Here is a 20,146-nt window from a genome sequence, read left to right on the forward strand (position 1 = left end):
TGTGTGTGTGTGTGTGTGTGTGTGTGTGTGTGTGTGTGTGTGTGTGTTGTGTCTTCCAGGAAAACTCTATTACACAAGAGTATATGGAATTTATCATTGCCTGACAGAATTGCATTGCCATCAAAGCGTAGTCTTAAATTATCTCTCACTAGTATATTTTTTTTAAAGAACCAAACAAACATTTTGAGAAATTTGAATAGAATTATTTATGTAAAATGAATGTAAGGGAGTCTGCCTTGTGCATATGCCAGATATAAAGCAGAGCCCCAAGGCTTGTAGTAGAGAATCCAGCATACATGCAGGCTTCCTGCACTAAGACTGTGGTTATCTCTGCAGTGATGTGGCCAAGTACGTGCTTCTATAAGAATCAACAGTTTTCATCATTGAGAAAGTCTTGAAAACAGACAAACTAGCAGTCCCAGCTTCAGGGTACTGCAGCAACAGCACTGAGCCCAGGAGTTCAAGACCAACCTGGGAAATACAGCAAGACCCTGTTTCATTGTGTGAATGAGTGCACCCGTGTGTGTGTGTGTGTGTGTGTGTGTGTGTGTGTGTGTGTGTGTGTGGTCAATCAAATTAAGCAATGTGTTTAGTAATTTTCTTAGTGTCATTGATCTATAGTAACACCTGAAAGCCTTTTAAAAAAAAGAAATAGAAAGGACCATAAAACAAAAAGGAAATGAAAGATTTTTTTTAATCTGTCAGTGTTATCTAAGGAGGTTTTGGATTATATTCATAATTTTATTCCTTGTTTTCTCTTACTTCTAGCATACTAGACCTAACTTCGCTACTGAGTGAAAAAATAAGTTTCTTAATTCATGAAACACAGGCACAAAATTAACCTTGTTTTAGAGCAAGGGGTTGCACCAAGACAGAGGCCCTTAACTAAATGTGACTCCCACCACCTCATTCACTGAGTAGCATTTCAGTATACAAAGTCGTTTTTATTATTGGCTACACTTGGTTATAAGCAAGCAATGTCCAGCAGTGATGGAACCGAGCGCACAGAGACCACGATGCTACTCAGTATTCTGCACCACCTGAGACTACTCACTCAGCCCCACTGAGCACCACCACCTCCATTGACGAATAACCAAGTATAAGGTACTAATAGAGCTGCTGCAGAGTATTCTCTCTTCTGTATTTTTAGATCACAAGAATACAAACTAGACTGAACTAACGATTGAATAAAAATGACTCCTTTAATATTAGCTTCTGCATGATTGCCTACATAACCTATAAGAAAGTAAAGTAAAATAATTTGTATAAATTCCAAAGTGGAAATGCTCAAACTAATGCCGGGTCATATGTAATTATCCCAGTTTTTCTTTTTCTGTGAAATCTTTACTAACTGTCCCGTCTAGCTACATTTTATACAATATGGCTAAATTTCTTTTCTGATTAAGTTCAAGCACTAACTCAAAAGAAAACATATCTAGTTATATACAAATTTTCTACTGATGCCCTCAAATATTTGCTTCATAATTACCACGAGAGTCATCAGAAAGTGGATCTGACAACCTACTTAGTGAAAGAAAATACCAGACTTTCCTAAAACACATCAGTTGTGGCTCTAGAGTTACATCCTTTGATCGCATCTGGTCTAGTTCTTCCAGCTGGCACCTGCAGACTTGAAAAGCAAAAACTGAAAACCTTCTTAGACCCAGAGTGGCCTTTTGTCTTCCATCCTTTCCTGTAAACTGCCTTATCTCTGCATCTCCCACTAAAGTTTTGGAGATGCTTCCAAAAACACTCACATTATGAATTCTTAGATTGTTTTTGAGTATCCTTCAGGTTCATTAGGCTTTTTGTGTTCCTAATTATAAACAGGCATGGTAGTAGAATTAATGAGTACATCCTTAGCATCATGGTAAAAATAAGTAATCATGATTTTTATTCAAATTTAAGCATACAGGAACTTCAAGAAAACTGAAAACTCAAAGAACAATTATAGATAACGGAACTGGCAAGAGATAAGTTTCCACATGTTTCAGTAAGCAATGAAGTCAAAATACAATGGCAGTAAGTACATTTATAAACAACCCAGTTCTGACTGATTGGTAGAAGATGATATTTAGCAGAAACGTCTCCAAAGCCCCAGATCTGCTTACATAAATAATGTTTGCAAAGGATCTGACACAGCACATAATGGCTATTAAGACATACTGTCCATTAAGACATACTGTCCATTAACACATTCTGTCCATTCCCAAGAAAAATTACCCAAAAATTACTCCCAAGGCTAGAACAGGAAATTGGCAAATGAGCTCCAAGTCAATGAGTCAAATCCACTTAGTTTCCATGAATTCAACTATACACCATTCGTTTACGTATTTTCTAGTGTAGTCAGTGGTGGGTTGACTATGGTTTATTCCCTACAGGCTCATACGATGGAGTGCTGATACCCAATGGACAAAATATCCACATATGCTGGATATGCACAAGGTGGAGCCCAGTATGACAATTAGTGAACAGTGCACACTCCCAGGAGGGGGTGAGGATGTAGTTCTCACAAGTCTCAGTTACTTAGTGATAAGAATGGGTTGTTTGGCCAAACCATGTCCTTGGTTCTTTTATTTTCTTTTCTGTTTCTCTACAATGTTATGATACAGCCAATGGGAACTAACTCTAAACACCAGCACCATGCTGTATAGATTGGTTTATGGTTAAATAAATAAATCTCTCTTTCTTTAAAAAAAAATATCAGTCTTCAAACAAAGATACAATAGCAGAGTCCTTGTGTCCAAAATTCATATGGCTGTAAAACCCAAAAAACTTCTTGTCTAGGACTTTGTTTCTAAAGAGCTGTTGTCTTGGGGTGGGGAGGGAAGGCAGTCAGTAGCAGAGAGAGTACAAGTTCCTTCTGTATAAATCTTGCTTGTTTCCCTAAAGGGTTGTGATTCTAAAAGAGGATGGGATGAACTGGTGAAGAAAACAAAATAGCTAGTCATTCAAAGAGATAGGAAAGGTAGTTCTTTAAATGTTCGAGTCTCATCAAGCCACTGACTGACACGGACGCTGTCTCTTCCACAGACATCAAAGCATCTTGAAACTATTCTTGAGGAATAGCCACACTGATGTGTAGCTAAGAGGGGAAATGCTGCTTCACAATCTTAAGAGCAAGTCTGGGCTCTGCCATCAACAGCTGTGGGACCTGGGAAAATCACTTTCTCTGAACTTCAGCTTACTAACCTACAACCTACAGACCTAAGTAATAGTGCCCACATTGTGGGATAGTAAGGGTTGGCTGTTAAAAGCAGTAATAATCTCTGGAAACTATTGTGCACGCTAGTGCTCACCAAACTGCATTATTTAAAATGAGAAAAGAAAAAATAAAAAAAAAAATAAAAAAAAAAAAAACCATTCACCTTCCTAAAGAGAAACTAAAACAGTCAAACTGGACTTTCATCATTAACAAAGGATCATTTTAGGATTAAGCCCTTTAAAACCTCTTTCTGATCACTAAACATCACCAACATTGTATGAAGAAGTCTCATCCCCCTTGACTGCTTTACTGCAGGGTTTTATTTCTTAGTTGTCTACACTGTTTTCGATGCTTCCACTCTGCAGACTGAGGCAGAACTAGGCCTCCACGGACTGTGGAAAACATGTTCAGAAACAGCGAGCAACGAAGCAGTGGTGCTGGGAAGGAAGGTGTGAGGCCTCCTGGGACAGCAGCATAGAAGCTACCGTTCCAGCGTTAAGCACTGCCCGTGTTGGGGCGACAGTACTGAGCACTAGAACAATGGAGGCCAGCTGCCTGTTTAGCACACACACGACTGCACAGAGTGAAAAGACTTACAATATCCAGACGTTATTCTATTCTGTCACGTTGAAATGCAGTCCAAACGTTTTATTGAATATTCTACGGTGTAAAATACTATTATCCGGGGAACGTAAATACACATTTTTCCAACTGCTCTCCCACCCTTACTCCCAAAGCCCCAGGCCCACGCTCACCTTAGATTCGGGCTCAGGCTCACCGCCTGCTCCAGAGAACCTTCAGGCCTCCTTAGCAGATGTGGAGTCAGGCGAGCCCCACCCTGTTCTCCCTAGTTCCGCCCCCAGGGCACTCTGCCAGCCACAGTCTCCATGCCTGACCCCATTAGCGGTCCGTCCTCTCTCTCCTCACAGCACGGTGGACTTACAGGCCTGCTTCCCTGTGAGGGCAGCAGGCCCCTTGCTGTAGCGCCACTGAGCGCTGGAACCTCCTGCACCACGAGCTGCAAGACTTCTGAGCAACCACCAGAAGGTTGCCTTGGATGTGAATGTTTCCCACTGTGACGTTGTGGAGCCTCTCTTGTCAGATCTGTAAGTTCTGTGCCATGCTGGATACAGTTAGTCTAGAACCAAATATTCTAGTTCGGTTGGAATCCCTAGTCAAAGAGTGCAGACGGGGTACTCCTGCTCTGGGGGACCTTCTCGGTTTTGAGTTTTCACCAGGATCAGGTTATTGGGTTGTGGGTTGTGGTAGGAAGGCAGCCCACAGAGTTCTCCTGAGAGGAAAGGGAGATTTTTTTTTAACTTTAAAAATAATGTTGAATTTGTGTTATTTGAAAATTGGTTTACATCTATACAATGTATTTTGCTCATGTCTACCCCCACTTCTCCTCCTAACTCATGGTGCTACCTTCACCGTCTTCCCACTTCCTCCCATATTCCTGTCTTTTTTTTTTAACCCACAATGCAAGCTGCCCACCCTCTACAGGTGTGGTACCACCCACTGGAATGTGATTGATGTACCTTGTTTGCTTGTGGAGAATATTCGTAAGTAGTAAATACAAAGTGATGTTACAAAATTTTACTTTCAGTCACAAGAATTGTACCCAGAAACCCATGGTAACAAAATTTTGGTTTATCACAAAATAGTGTTTGTTCTTACTTTTTTATTTTATTTTTTATTTTTATTATTAGTTACATCTTATTAACTCTGTATCCCAGCTGTATCCCGATCCCTCATTCCCTCCCAATCCCACCCTCCCTCCCTCCTCTCCTTCCTACCCCTTTCCAAATCCACTGATTGGGGAGGACCTTCTCCCCCTTCATCTGACCCTGTTTGATCAGGTATCTTCAGGACTGGCTGCAAAGTCCTCCTCTGTGGCCTGGCAGGACTGGTCCTCCCTTGGGGGGTGAGGAGGTCAAAAAGCCTGCCATTGAGTTCCTATCAGAAATAGTCCCTGTTCCCCTTACTATGGGAAACTAGCTGGTTACTTTTAAAAAACTAATTAAGAATAAATATTTAGAATAAAGTTAGAGATTACACTGGTTTGATGAAGTAGCAATTCTAGGTTCCCTCCATGACTTCACAAATCCCAGGCAGTTGGCTAGCTAGATTTCCAGTACCAGGCATGATTTTCCTCTTGTTGATAGGGCCTTAAGTTCAATTAATGAACTGTTTGTTACTGCCAAGATATATATGCCATATTATACCCTAGGGTTACCGTGCCATGCTGGTGGAAGTTGTAGCTCACAGACACTGTAGATGAGTAAAACTATTGGTCACTTCCCTTCTTTGAAACCTTGAATGGCTTCTTGTGGTATCATGAAAGCCAGTCCTCAGGGAAGAGACATTCTGGTCATATCCACCTTGGTTCCTCTGGGTCCTATGTCCAGAGCATGAGTGCTTTGTATCTTCAGCAATAAGAACTTAACTTTCATCTCTGGGCGGACAAGCAAGGACAATATTAATAGCCTATAATGTTCTGGGAGTTTCTTGGACAGCCTTGACCAACAACTCAAAAGAGACCTTCTATTATCATCATCATCATCATCATCATCATCATCATCATCATTATCATTATTGAGACAAGGTCTCTCACTGTGTAGACTTGGCTGGTATGGAACTTGCTATGTAGCTATTTAAACTAGTTAACATGAAGCTGTGAACATGTTTATCCAGTGGGGGTGTGGGCACAAATTCAATTTCTGATCAGATATGTGAAGATTTGTGTTAATTTCCTGGCCTTTTCTTCACTCTCACAGTAAGCTGATGTCATTCCAGTCCACAAAACACTGTTTCACCATACCATACTGTTTGTCTCCCTGAGGTCTTTTCCTCCTTTTGGCAGGAAACTTCTTTGGAGGCAGGCATAGCTTTCTTGCTCCCAGGTTTCACTACCTAACTTACTCTGTTTACTTAAAGAGAAAATTACGAAGTAACAGTATCAATTACTTTATTCATGATTATTTCTTGCATGTAACCAGACTATGAAATTGCTTTGTCATTTGTACCAACAAATTTGAATAACCAAATTAAAACAATACCATAATGTCAAGGCTAGTTTACAATTCTGTTATAGATTATTTTGTAGAGAACTATATGGGTATAATAAGCATGTAAATATATTTACTTATTATCTATGTCTCTGACTTATGTTCAGGTGAATAACCTAAAAGGTCCTGTGCATTAAAAAGAAATATATTTTAAAGTACAGTTCATAGGATATAATTTAATAACTCTTCAATCTGTAATCACTCACACATTCTAAAATAATACATTAGTGCTTGATTGAAACACCAATCATATTTAAATTAAATAGGCATGCTTTACCGAAGAATCGTCTGTGGCAGGCACAAAGCTGAGTCATATGTAATTCACACAGAATCTTATTCTCCTCTTTGAATTGACCCAAACAATCACAACAGTCATTTATTAAGATGCTATACAGCTGTGTTGAAGGGGTTGTAATTCTTCTCATCGCTTCAAATTATCTTTTGAAGTACTTATTGGTTGGTATGCCAAACAGATCTTCATATTTATAATTTCACTTGAGCATGATTGTTTTTCTAATTATTCCAGTATTACTCCAGCTCACTAGTACTGACTAATGCTTTGACCAAGTAATCCAATTTACATAATTTTCATTTTCTACGTGTAGAAAAAAATAGTGGGATTCAATTGATCCTACTGCATGCAGTTTCGAATCTATATTTTAAGCATTTTACAGGAAATATACCAAGAAAGTTTCCTAATATGATCCTTCTCACTATATCCTTTTTTTAAACCCTGAGAAAAAAAAATTTCTCATATTTCACCTGTTCATTGGTGAGAGTGGAGTGTTGATGTCTCCCACTATTAATGGGTGGGGTTTGATTTGTGATTTAATCTTTAATATATTTATTTTACAAATGTGGGTGCCCTTGCATTTGGGGCATAGATATTCAGAACTTAAATGTCATCTTGGTAGATTTGCTTTTCCTTTAATGAGTATAAAGTGTCCTTCCCCATCTCTTTTCATTAATTCTGGTTGAAATCCTATTTTGTTAGGTACTGGAATGGCTATACCACCTTGGTTTTTGGAATCATTTTCTTGGAAAATCTTTTTCCAGCTCTTTACTCAGCAGTAATATCTTTGATATTGAGGTGTGTTTCTTGTATGCAGTAGAATGATGGATCCTGTTTTTATATCCATTCTGTTAGCCTGTGTATTTTTATTGGAGGATTAAATCCAATTCTTTTGAGAGATAGTAATAAAAAGTGATTGTTAATTCTAAATATTTTGATGGTTGTGGTAGTGGTGGTAGTGTGTGTGTGTGTGTGTGTGTGTGTGTGTGTGTGTGTGTTTCCCTGCTTTTGGTTTTACTGGTGTGAAATTATTTTTTCCTATGGATTTTTTTTTGGGGGATGGGTGATTTAAAATTGCCTTGGCTTGAAGTTTTCCTTCTTGCATTTTCTTTATGGCTGAATTTGTGGATAGATATTGTTTTGATGTGGTTTTGTCATAGAATATCTTATTTTCTCCATCCATGGTGATGGCATCTTTAGTCTCTTAGAGTCTGTAAGACATCTGCCCAACCCCTTCTGATTTTTGGAGTCTCTCTTGAGAAGTCAGGTGTAATTCTAATAGGTCTATCCATATATATATTCCTTGACCTTTTTTCATGTAGTTTTTAATATTCTTTCTTTGTTCTGTACATTTAGTGTTTTGATTATTATGTAGCTGGGAACTTTTCTTTTCTTGTTCAGCCTATCTGGTATTTCTGTAAGCTTCTTGTACATTTATAGGCATCTCTTTCTTTAGTTCAGGGAAGTTTTCTTCTATGATTTTCTTGAGAATATTTTCTTGTCCTTTGAGCTGGGAATATTACTCTTAGGTTTGTTCTTTTCTTGGTGTAACCAAATTTCATGGATGTTTAGTGTTAGGAATCTTTTAAATTTAACATTTTTTAACTGATGAATCCATTTATTTTATTATAACTTCAATAGCTGAGATTCTTCCATCTCTTGAATTCTGTTGATGAGGGTTATGTCTGTAGTTTCTGTGAGCTTATCTAGATTTTACATCTCCAGGATTCCCTCAGTTTATGTTTTCTTTATTACTTCTGTTTCTATTTTCAGGACTTGAACAGTTTCATTCATTTTCTTCACCTCTTTGTATTTTCCTGGATTTCTCAAAGGGTTTTATTTATTTTTCTCTTTAAAGGCCTCTATCATCTTCATAAGATTTTATTTAAAGTCAGTTCTTGTATTCAGCTATGTTGGAATATCCAGGGTTTGCTAAAGTAGGCTCTCTGAGCTCTAGTGATGTCATATTACCTGACTGTTATTGTATTCTTATGCTGTCCTCTACTCTTCTGGTTTAGAGTTTTTATAGGTTTAGGTACTGATTTCTGAGTTTGCCTTTATTAGATTAATTTTCCCCTTTGTTTCAGTATCCTCTCTGGTCTTCTGGCTTGAGTGGCTTGGGTTCTAGGTTCTGGTGACAAGCAAGTCATCAGGAACAGTAGGGTGTCTCCACTGGGGGGGTTTATGGCTTTCAAGACCTCTATGGTTTTGTGTGCCACTGAGGTTCCTAGTATAGTGTGGCCTCCTATAAAGCAGAAATTTCCTGGGGCTCCTGGAACAGGCCTGGCCTTTAGGAAAGCAGCTCCAATACAACTCTTTACATACCTTAGAAATACTCAACTCCATATGGGGAAAAAAAAAAACAGGATAGTAAAAACAATCCTAAACAATGAAAGAACTCTTAGAGGTATCACCATCTCTGATCGCAACCTGTACTACAGAGCTACAGTAGTAAAAAAAAAAAAAAAAAAAAAAAAAAAAAAAACGGTATTGGCATAAACACAGATGAACAGAATCAAATCAAAGACCCAGAAGTAAATACACACACCTATGGACACCTGATTTTTTTTAAAGAAGCCATGAATAGACACTGGGGGAAAATGCGGTATCTTCAACAAATGGTATTGGTCCAACTGAATATCTACATGTAAAAGAATACAAGTAGATACATATTTATCACCCTGCACAAAACTCAAGTACAAGTGGATAAAAGCAGATACACTAAACCTGATAAAAGAGAAAGTAGGGAACAGCCTTGAACACATTGAAACAGGAGATAACTTTCTGAACAAAACACCAGTAGCTCAGGCACTAAGATCAACAATAAATGGGACCTCATGAAAAGGAAAAGCTTCTGTAAGGCAGAGGGCACTATCAATCAGACAAAGAGGCATCACACAGAACAGGAAAATATTTTTACCAATTGCACATCCAATAGAGGTGTAATATCAAAACTCTATAAAGAACCCAAGCGGTGCTGTCCAAGATGGTGTCAACCAGTATATACCATATCTAAGGGGCAAAACTGGTGAGTAATGACTGGTGATCAATGACTGCAAAACTGGTGAGTAAACAGGCAGCTGGATCCAAAACACTGACTTTGGTGCTTCCCGCACTGGAAGGGACATCCTGGGAGTCGGGGATGGTCAGATTCAGGTCTCCAGTGGCCATCCTTCAGGACCAGCAGTCACGAATTTTGAGCATCCTTTCCGCATGCTCGAGCAAGTGCATGTCCTCCAACTGCAGGCACCCCCTGCTCTAGCAGGCAGACGTTTGATCCCTTCCCCCACCCCCACCTTCGAGGGCAGCGGTCTGCAGTTCTGGGACAGCCTCCCAACCTCCAAACCACAGTTCTTCTGGTCCCGCTGTGGAGAGCAGGGAAACAATACAATTATATGGAATCAGAATCCCGGATCCAAGATGGTGGAGCCCAGATGACTCTGAGTCCCAGGAGTACAGTGTCTGCTAGGCCTATAAGCAGCAGCTCAGCTACCATCTGAGGTTCCTGTGCTCCTCAGGCTGCTACCTGAGGCAACACCCACCTCGATGCTACCTTAGATGCCTGCCTTGTCCTTCAAGTCATCAGTGTCCCTGCCCCCTACCCTCTGAGGCACCCACTTCTGTGCCTGACCCCATGCCTACACTTGTACCCAGACCCCTGCCTTTCAAGGCACCTGTGCCCACATCCTATCTTCTGAAAAATCCACCTCAGGATGGCTGCATCCGGAATGCCAACACCCATTCCTGTTCCCCTGGACCACTCTAGTCATGGTGAAGACTAGTCAAGACTCCAGAGACAAGCAGATCTAGTCTTTAGTGCAGCTCTTCTAGTTGAGGAGACCAGCAGGTCCTTACTTGATTATAAAGGCCTAAGATACCCAGCAGTTTTCAGGAGCAAACAGCCAAAACTATGGACAACCAGATGGCTAAAGGACAGCCTAAGAACACTATCAACAACAACCAGGACATTATGGCTACACCAGAAATCCAAAACAACAATGAATATTCTAATGAAGCTGAAACACAGAAAAATGACCTTAAATCTATATATATGCAGTTATTAGAGGCATATAAAGAGGAAACAAATAAACCTCTCAAAATAGGAAAATTACAAGCAAATAGAGGCCATCAAGGACAACAGGAAAACACAATCAGACAGTTGAAGGAAATGAATAAAACTTTTCAACCTGAAAAAAAAAAAAAGAATCAGTTTTAAACACACACACAGACACAAACTGAGAAAACCATTGTAGATGGAAAATTTAGAAAAGAGATCAGGAACCACAGAGGTAAGCATAACCAACAGAATACAAAAGACGGAGGAGAGAATCTCAGACGTTGAAGATACAATTGAAGAAATCAATACATCCAAGAAATCAAGGATACCATGAAAAGATGAAGCCTAAGAAAAATAGAAATAGATGAAAAAGAAGATTTCAGGCCTCAAGGTCCAGAAAATGTTTTCAAGAAAAGTCATAGAAAGAAATTCCCCAACCTAAAAAGATGCCCTTAAACATAAAAAGAGGCTTCCAGAACACCAGATGGAATTAGACCAGAAAAGAAATTCCTCCAGTCACATAATAATCAAAAGACTAAATCTAAAGAACAAAGAAAAATATTAAAGCAGCAAAGGAAAAAGGCCTAGGAACATATAAAGGTATGCCTATCAGAATCACACCTGACTTCTCAACAGAAATTATGAAAGCCAGAAGGGCCTGAGCATATGTCATGCAGACACTAAGAGACTACAGATGCCAACCCAGACTACTATACCCAGCAAAACTTTCAATCAACATAAATGGAGAAAACAAGACATTCCATGACAAAACCAAATTTAAACAATATCTATGCACCAATCAAGCACTACAGAATATACTAGAAGGAAAACTCCAACACAAAGAGGTCAACTACATTACGGAATAGCTCACCTAAGCTTATAAGACACCATGAAAGCAGTGCTAAGAGGAAAGTTCATAGCACTAAGTGCCTTCATAAAGAAATTGGAAAGATCCCATATTAGCAACTTAACAGATCACCTGAAAGCTTTAGAAAAAAGAAGAAAAAGAAAAAGAAGAAGAAGAAGAAGAAGAAGAAGAAGAAGAAGAAGAAGAAGAAGAAGAAGAAGAAGCAACAAATACACCCAAGAGGAGTAGATGGTAAAAAATAATCAAACTCATGGATGAAATCAATAAATTAGAAACAAACAGAGCAATACAAAAAAATCAACAAAATCAAGAGTTGGTTCTTTGAGAAAATCAACAAAATACAAACAACAAATCCCTAGCCAAACTAACTAAAAGACACAGAGAGAGGACACAAATTAACAAAATCAGAAATGAAAAGGGGGACATAACAACAGACACTGAGGAAATCTAAACAATCATTAGGTTTTACTTCAAAAGCCTGTATTCCACAAACTTATAAAAATCTAAAGGAAATGGACAATTTTCTTGACAGATTTCACTTAACAAAGTTAAATCAAGAGCAGACAAACAGCCCATAACCCCTAAGGAAATAGAAGCAGCCATAAAAAAAAAAAAAAAAAAAGCCCAGGATCAGATGGTTTTAGCGAAGAATTCTATGAGACAAAGTACTACTCAAACTATCCCCACAAAATAGAAACAGAAGGAATACTACCAAACTCGTTCTATGAAGTCACAGTCACCCTAATACCTAAAAAAAAAAAACACATTCAACAAAGAAAATTTCAGACCAATCTCCCTTATGAACATTGATGCAAAAATATTCAATAAGATACTCACAAACAGAATTCAAGAACACATCAAACACATCATCCACCATAATCAAATAGGTTTCATCCAGGAATGCAGGGATAGTTCAACATACAAAAATCCATCAATATAATCCACTATATAAGCGAACTGAAAGAATAAAATTACATGATCATCTCATTAGATGCAGAAAAGGCCTTTGACAAAATCCAACACCACTTCATGGTAAAAGTCTTGGGGAGATCAAGGATACAAGGCCCATACCTAAACACAATAAAGGCTATATATAGCAGGCCTACAGACAACATCAAACTAAATAGAAACTCAAGGCAATCCTATTAAAATCAGGGACAAGACAAGGTTGACAACTTTCTCTATATCCCTTCAATATAGTACTAGAAGTTCTAGCTAGAGCAATAAAACAACTAAAGGAGATCAAAGGAGTATAAATCAGAAAGGAAGAAGTTAAAATACTGCTGTTAATAGAGGATACGCTAGTATGCATAAGCAACCTGGAAAATCCACCAGAGGACTTCTGCAGCTAATAAACTCATTCAGCAAAATGGTTGGATACATAGTCAATTCAAAAAACTAAGCAACTCCCTGGGAAAGAATCTTCACCAACCCTATATCTGACATACTGCTAATATCCAAAATATATAAAGAACTCAAGAAGTTAAACAGCAACAAACCAAGTAGTCCAATTAAAAAAAAAATGGGGTACAGAGCTAAACAGAATTCTCAATAGAAGAATATCAAATGGCAGAGAATCACTTAAAGACATACTCAACATCCTTAATCATCAGGGAAATGCAAATCAAAACAACCCTGAGATTTCACCTTACACCTAACAGAATAGTTAAGATCAAAAACTCAAGTGACAACACATGCTGGAGAGGTTGTAGAGAAAGGGGAACCCTCCTCCATTGCTAGTGAGAATGTAAACTTGTACAACCTTCTTTAAAAATCAATCTGGCACGTTCACAGACAATTAAAAATATTGCTTCCTCAAGATCCAACTATACCACTCCTGGGCATATATCCAAAATATGCTCAAGTATACAACAAGCATATTTGCTCAACCATGTTTGTAGCAGCTTTATTCATAATAGCCAGAACCTGGAAACAACCCAAATGTTCCTCAACTGAGGAATGGATACAGAAATTGTGGTACATTTACACAATGGACTACTACTCAGCCATTAAAAACAAGGAAATCATGAAATTTGCAGACAAATGGGGAGAAATAAAAAATATCATCCTGAGTGAGGTATCCCAGAAACAGAAAGACACACACGGTATATACTCACTTATAAGTGGATACTAGACATATAAGATAAACATACTAAAATCTGTACACCTAAAGAAGCTAAGCAAGAAGGAGGACCCTGAGTAAGATGACCAATCCTCACTCAGAAAGGTAAATGGGATAGACCTTGGAAGAGGAAGAAAACAGGGAACAGGACAGGAGCCTACCACAGAGAGCCTCTGAAAGACTCTACCCAGCAGGGTATGGAAGCAGATGCTGAGACTCATAGCCAAACTTTGGGAAGAATGCAGGGAATCTTATGAAAGATGGGGGGAGATAGAAAGACCTGGAGGGAACTGCAGCTCCACAAGGAGAGCAACAGAACCAAGAAATCTGGGCCCAGGGGTCTTTTCTGAGACTGATAGTCCAAACAAGGATCATGCATGAAGATAACCTAAAACCCCTCCACAGATGTAGCCCATGGCAGCTCAGTGTCCAAGTGAGCTCCCTAGTAATGGGAACAGGGACTATCTCTGACACGAACTCAGTGGCTGGCTCTTTGATCACCTCCCCCTGATGGGGGAGCACCCTTACCAGGCCACAGAGAAAGACCATGCAGCCAGTCCTGATGAGACCTGATAGGCTAGGGTCAGATGGAAGGGGAGGAGGACCTCCCCTCTCAGTGGTCTGGTAAAGAGGCCAGGATTGGGAGCAAATAAAGGAGGTGGCTATAACTGGGATACAAAGTGAATAAATTGTAATATAAATAAATAGATAGATAGATAGATAGATAGATAGATAGATAGATAGATAGATAGATAGATAGATAGATAAACTCAGTAACTCCCCTGTATACAAATGACAAAAGGCTAAGAAAGAAATTAGGGAAACCACACCCTTTACAATAGCCACAAATATGATGTATCTAAGAGAAATTCTAACCAAGGAAGTAAAAAAACCTGTATGAAAAGAACTTCAAGTCTCTGAAGAAAGAAAATACCAGAAGGCGAAAAGATCTGTGCTGATAGATCACTAGGATTAACATAGTAAAAATAGCCATCATATCAAATTGCATCTTACCAATGCAATCTCCACCAAAATTCCAACACAATTTTTTACATACCTTGAAAGAATAATTCTAAACTTTATATGGAAAAACAAAAAATCCAGAAGACCTAAAACAATCATATAAAATAATAGAACTTCTGAAGTTATCTCCATATCTGAGCTCAGGCTATACTACAGAGCAATAGTGATAAAAACTGCATAGTACAGGGTTAGAAATAGACTAACTGATCAATGGAATCAAATCAAAGACCCAAAAATGAACACACACACCTATGCATACCTGCTTCTTTAAAAAGAAGCCAAAGCCATACAATGGAAAAAAAGACAGCATCTTCAACAAACAGTGCTCATCTAACTGGATGTCTACATGTAGAAAAATGCAAATAGATCCATGTTTATCACCCTGCACAAAACTCAAGTCCAAGTGGATCAAAGGCATCAACATAAAATCAGATACATTAAATCTGCTAGAGGAGAAAGTGAGGAAGAGCCTTGAACTCATTGGCACAGGAGACAACTTCCTGAACAGAACACCAACAGTTCAAGCTCTAAGGTCTATAATTAATAAATGGGACCTCTTGAAACTAAAAGCTTCTGTAAAGGACACTATCAATAGAACTAAATGGCAGTCTACAGATTGGGAAAAGTTCTTCAGCAATCCTATATCTGACAAAGGGCTAGTATCCAGAATATATAAAGAACTCAAGTAATTAAACACCAACAAACCAAATAATCCAATTTTAAAAATATGGGATACAGAGCTAAACAGAGAATTCTCAACAGAGGAATCTCGAATGGTAGAAAAACACTTGAAATGCTCAACATCCTTAGTCATCAGGAAATACAAATCAAAATGATTCTGAGATTCCATCTTATACCTCTCAGAATGGCTAAGATCAAAACTTAACACATTCTCGTGAAATACAGGGAAAAGGAAACACTCCTCCATTGTTTGTGGGAGCGCAAACTTGTACAACCACTTTGGAAATCAATCTGGCAAAGAGAGAGAGCACTTTTTCAGAAAACAAAAAATAGCCATATCCCAAGGCCCAGCTATACTACTCCTGGACATACACCCAAAAGCTCAACCATGTTCATAGCAGCTTTGTTCATAATAGTCAGAAACTGGAAACAACCTAGATATCCCTTAACCAAAGAATGGATAAAGAAACTGTGGTACATTTACACACTGGAATACTACTCAGACATTAAAAACAAGGAAATAATGAAAATTGCAAGCAAATGGATGGAACTAGAAAAGCTCATCCTGAGTGAAGTAACAGAGACCTAGAAAGACACACATGGTATGTATTCTTATAAGCAGATTTTACTCATTTAATATAAGATAGACATACTACAATACACAGACCCCAAGAAGCTAAGTAACAAGGAGGACCCAAAGAAGGACACAAAAATCTCACTCAGAAGGTGAAATAGAATAGACAGAAGTAGTGGTTGAAGAGTGGGAACAAGTTAGAAGAGGGAGCACAGACAGAAATAGGGGTGGAGATCAGACCCTAGGAAAGTAGGGACGGGAGGGCAGAAGTCCTGCAGAGAAAAGAGAAATGGTGAGTGGGATCATCTCTGTAACAAGCTGCAGACCTAAATCAGAATAGGTCTCTGGGAGGATGTGAGGGTACTCTAGCTAAGACTCCTAGTAGCAGGGGTTATGGAGACCGAAAAGAACATCCTTTATCTAGATAAGACTCCTAGTGGATGGAGGAGATCACCAACCCAGCCACAAAAACCTCTACCCAAAACTTAACCCTACCTACAAAACCTGCAGGGAAAATGATAGAACAGGTAGAGCAGAGGTTGAAGGAATGTCCAACCAATGCTGGGCTCAACCCTAACACGCACCCCATGGAAGAGAGCCAACCCTAATACACTGATATGCTTGCAGACAGGAGCCTATCAGAGTTATCCTCTTAGGGGCTCCACCAAGCAATGGCGCAAAACAGATACTGAGATTCACCTCCAAACATTGGGGGAAGCATAGGGAGTCTACTGGAAAAGAAGGGGAAGGATAAATGGACCAAAGGGTGACAAAAGCTCCACAAGAAGGTCATCAGAGCCAATCAACCAGAGCCCAGGGGGGCCTATGAAGTCTGAAACGTTATCCAAGGACAACCCATGTTCTGGACATAGGCCCTCTACTTATAACTTATAAGTTATACTTAATACTTTTAACCCATGGGCATCTTAGCTGGGCCCACTAGTTAGGGGAGTGCAGGATATCTCTGACACAGACTATGTTGCCTGCTTTTTGATCACTTTCCCCTGATGGGACTGCCCTCCCAAGCTACAGGGGAGAAAGAAAAACTTAGTCCTCATGTGAATAGATGAGCTGGGTGTCTGGGTGGGTGGGGGGGCTCCTCTAGTCTAAGAAATAGGGGAGGGGGGATATGGGAGGGGGGACATGGAAAGGAGGGTGGGTGGGGAGGAGAAGAGGGAGGGGCCTATGACCGAGATGTAAATTGAATCAATTAATAAAAACAATGAGAAAAAAACTCAAGAAATTAGACAAACAAATCAAATAATCCAATTTAAATCCAAACAAAGTTCTCAACAGAGGAATCTCAAATGGCCAAAAAATACTTAAAGAAGTGTTCAACATCCTTAGCCATCAGAAAAATGCAAATCAAAACTACTTTGAGATTCTGTCTTATACCTATCAAAATCGCTAAGATGAGGATGTGGAGCAAGGGGAATACTCCTCCACTGCTGGTAGGAGTGAAAACTTGCACAGCCACTATGAAGTCAATATGGTGGTTCCTCAGAAAGTTAAGAATCTATCTACCTCAAAGACCTAGCTATACCACTCTTGGGCATATACCCAAAGGACACTCTATCCTATCACAAGGACATTTGCTCAACAATGTCCACTGTGGCTTTATTCCTAATATCCAGATACTGGAAACAACCTAGATATCCTTCAGCAACAACAAAAAGAATAAATAAAATGTGGTGCATTTACACAGTAGAGTAGCACTTGGTTGCTTTTGGGGGGGTTGTTTGTTTGTTTTTGGGGGGTGATATTGTGTAATTTTCAGGCAAATGGAGACAACTAGAAAAAAATCATCCTGAGTGAAGTAACCTAGCCTCAAAAAGACAAATATGGTACTGTATTCACTTATAAATGGATATTAGCTCTTAAGTAAATGATGATCAAGCTATAATCTATAGACCCAGAGAGGTTAAGGCAAAGAGGAGGTCTCTAAAGAGAGAAGCATGGATTTCTCTGGGAGGTAAAAATAAAATGAATTTTTCATGTGGACTGTGTATGTATTATGACTGGAGTGAGAGGGATCAGGTTGGGAAGAGGAATGGAGGGAGAAAACGTGGAAAGATACAACTGGAATTACGGTGTGTTTGGAGAATGGTGTGGAAAACTAGTGTAGTGGAAACTATGAAGGCAACCCTAGTTAGTAATGGAGGATACAGTCTGTACTGGCCATCTTTGGTAGCCAGGCTTCCAGTGGTGGGGCTGAGTTTCATTCTGTTGAGTTGTTGGCCAAGGGGGTCCCTGGCAGATCCCTAAATAACACAGGCTGATGCTAGGCTAGTGCCCTCTGAAAACTGACAGTAGGGTCCCACTACCATGAAAAACATCCACACAGCTCATTGAACATAGAGAAGTTGAGTTGACTCCTGCATAGATATTTCACCCCTACATTCTAATCTTCTTGTCAAGAGATGGTACTCTGCAGGCAATGCAAAGAGAAACCTAGTCACCAACCCAATAACAAAACCTTTGACATATAGTCTGTCCTTCCTGCAAGATGTGCTGGGGCAACCGTGGCACAGAACTTGTGGGAGTGGACAACCTATGCCTAGTTTAACTTGGGCCCACACCATGAGAGGGAGCCCATGCCCTACACTTCCTGGATGATCAGAAACCAGGCTAGATACCCAAGAGACCTAGTGTAAAACCAAAAATGACTGGTAAAAAAAAGTGAAATGATTCCTAATGGTATTCTGTTATACTCATGGATCAAATGCCTTGTCCAGCTGTCACCTGAGAAGCTTCCTCCAGGAACAGTTGGAAGTGGGTCCAGAGACCCATAGCAAGAAAATATGTAAAGAGATAGTCTAAAATGAAGGTCTAAATTGGGTCCCTCCCCTGTGGAGGAGACGAAGAAAAGATTGTGTGAGTCATAGGAGATAAAGGACATCAGGAGACTAAGACCCACTGACTCAACTAAGCAGGGCTCACATGGGCTCACAGAGACTGAAGCAGCAAGCATGGAGTTTGCATGAGTCTGCATCAGGACCTCTGTGTATATTGTAGCTGATAGCTTGGCATGTTTGTGGGACTCCTAACAGTGGGAATAGGTATATCTCTGACTCTTTTGCCTGCCCTTGGGACTCTTTTCCTCCTATTGAGTTGCCTTGTCCAGCTTCAGTATGAGGGGTATTGCCTTCTCTTATTGCATCTTGTTTTGTCTTGATTGGCTATTGTCTCTTGGACATGGTTCTGTATCTCCAGCAAAGGTCACTGGACACCACCAGGGCAATGAGCCAGAAGTATGTGCTTCCAATCACTGTTGGTCTCTGGTCCCAACTGAGTGCCGGAGATTTTCTCCCTGGTAAGTGTTACTGCTCTTTTAGCTGGATTGTTTGTGCCAGACCAGGAAGAAGCAGGGAGCTCAAGGCTCCAAGACCGAGTCAGGCAATGAAGGCCTGGTCTTACTCCTGTAGATCGGCACTGCACTGCAGCAGGCAGAGGGGTAGAGGGATACAGCAGAAGTTTGCAGTAGCTGGGTGAGCTCTAGTGGTGACCACAACAATCCTGCAGTGACTGTCTGATCGAAAGTTGAGCCTGGGAGTCCAGTGATGAATTAAAGGAGGGAGTCCCTTCTTTCCCCAGTGCTACAGCTCGGAATTAACAGCCAGTCTGAGATGTCTCTCTTTGACATATATGGTGCTTGCCATTTTATTTCATGTGAAATGGGAACTTAGAAACTTCGGCCAGTAAGGAAGAGCTGTGAGGATGAATGTGTCTCATTGGCTGAGACTTAGGATACTAATGCTTTATTTGCATGGGAAAAGATGACAGGTGATAAAGCTCATGTGACTGACTACATGGAACCAGCTTAAGGTTGTGTCACATGCTCCTGAAGTAGGTACCAAAACAAGGAGAGAGCTTTGTCCCACACCTTCCTTCCTCGGGATGAGATTTCAAATCTCAAGTTTGAGATTTACAGGGTTTGAGCATGCTCCATCTGGCTAGTCTCTGCCAATTCCCCCTGGGGGCACTGTCCATGAACCCCACATTTGGAGGCCTGCTCTTTTCTGAAGAGGAAATGGAGAGGGAGTGGATTTAAGGAGGAGAAGAGGTGGGAAGAGTAGCAGAGTGGAAACTGTAGTCAGAATGTATTGTATGAATGGAGAACATATTTCCAAATGAATAAATACAAACGCTTATGCTACATAAAATCGGATGTGCAACATATTTATTCAAGGGCACACAGATGAGGAAAACCATGGAAAGGAAATCCAAGGATACTTAGAGAGTCTTATCTATGACTC

This window comes from Psammomys obesus, unplaced genomic scaffold (genome assembly GCF_907164565.1).
Source record: "Psammomys obesus unplaced genomic scaffold, mPsaObe1.curated_primary_1811, whole genome shotgun sequence".
NCBI lineage: Eukaryota > Metazoa > Chordata > Mammalia > Rodentia > Muridae > Psammomys > Psammomys obesus.